The sequence below is a fragment of the Propithecus coquereli genome, unplaced genomic scaffold (genome assembly GCF_000956105.1).
Source record: "Propithecus coquereli isolate 6110/MARCELLA unplaced genomic scaffold, Pcoq_1.0 Scaffold15, whole genome shotgun sequence".
NCBI lineage: Eukaryota > Metazoa > Chordata > Mammalia > Primates > Indriidae > Propithecus > Propithecus coquereli.
The window spans coordinates 2,489,439-2,490,858 of NW_012139413.1; the positions used below are offsets into that span (position 1 = coordinate 2,489,439).

Here is a 1,420-nt window from a genome sequence, read left to right on the forward strand (position 1 = left end):
TTAATATTCAAATATAAGGACCCATGTAGAAATATCTGTAATTTTTTTTTCAACTTACTGTGTCTGAATATCACTGTTTCTTTTGTAAGCAAACATTTTAAAAAGGTCTACACGGTGTCAATTGTCCTGAGAATTTTGCACAGTGCATTGAAAGTGAAAAAGGTCTCGGGTCATAATACTCATTAAGTTTTAATTTTCTTACCATCTATTAAGACTTTTGTGTATATATCATTTTCTAAGTCCTATATGGGATATCACAAAAATAAGACATCTTCTTGCCTTCAAGGAATTCATGCACAATTTAGTGAGTGGGAAAGGTGTATAAAGTACTTACTTTACTTACGTTTTAAAAGAGGATGAGATAATAGGTGTTTGGTAGGAGACTATGATTAATACCACTGGGGGGCGCAGAGTGCGAGGCTCTTCTGTTGGGCAGAGGGGAGGGCCGTGGGCCGGGGCCTGCGGTACGCCGCCGCTTCGTTGAGGGGCTCCACCGCGGCCACCAGCTTGTTGCCTTTCCTGGGCGCCACTTCCCCGGTTGGCCCGACGCGACGCGCCAGTAGCGCAGCACCGATTCCTCTCGGGTTCTTGGGCGCTGCTCTGAGCAGCGTCACCCTTTACACCAGAAAGCTGGCGGGCACTATGGGGAAAAAACAAAACAAGAAGAAAGTGGAGGAGGTGCTGGAAGAGGAGGAAGAGGAATACGTGGTGGAAGAAGTTCTCGACCGCCTAGTGGTAAAGGGCAAAGCGGAATACCTCCTAAAGAGGAAGGGTTTCTCGGATGAGGACAGCAGGTGGGAGCCGGAAGAGAACCTGGATTGCCCTGACCTCATTGCTGAGCTTCTGCAGTCACAGAAAACAGCACATGAGACAGATGAATCAGAGGGAGGCAAGCGCAAAGCTGATTCTGATTCTGAAGATAAGGGAGAAGAGAGCAAAGCAAAGAAGAAAACAGAAGAGTCAGAAAAGCCACGAGGTTTTGCTCGGGGTTTGGAGCCGGAGCGGATTATTGGAGCTACAGACTCCAGTGGAGAGCTCATGTTTCTGATGAAATGGAAAAATTCTGATGAGGCTGACCTGGTCCCTGCCGAGGAAGCCAATGTCAAGTGCCCACAGGTTGTCATATCCTTCTGTGAGGAAAGGCTGACGTGGCATTCCTACCCCTCGGAGGATGATGACAAAAAAGATGACAAGAATTAACTCTGAGTACCAGCCCCTGTCACATCTGACTGTGGGTTTCAAGTGGGGAGGGAAGGAGTTTTACTTGTGTTGACACCGTAGAGGTGGCTTGAGAAGATGTCCTTTGAAGAGCCAGTATAGTTTCTGTGCCCTGCAGCAGCCAAAAGTGCTTTAAAGCCGTTCAAGCTGTATAGTTTGCACCCCCAGCCCAGTGGAGGGGAAGGGCGGTAAGTGTTTCAAG

At 47.7% G+C, this 1,420-nt stretch overlaps 1 pseudogene; it reads left to right on the forward strand.

Moving 5' to 3' along the window:
- The first annotated feature begins 600 nt into the window (after nucleotides 1-600).
- On the forward strand, nucleotides 601-1,208 carry LOC105806964 (annotated as a pseudogene).
- Nucleotides 1,209-1,420: the final 212 nt, after the last annotated feature.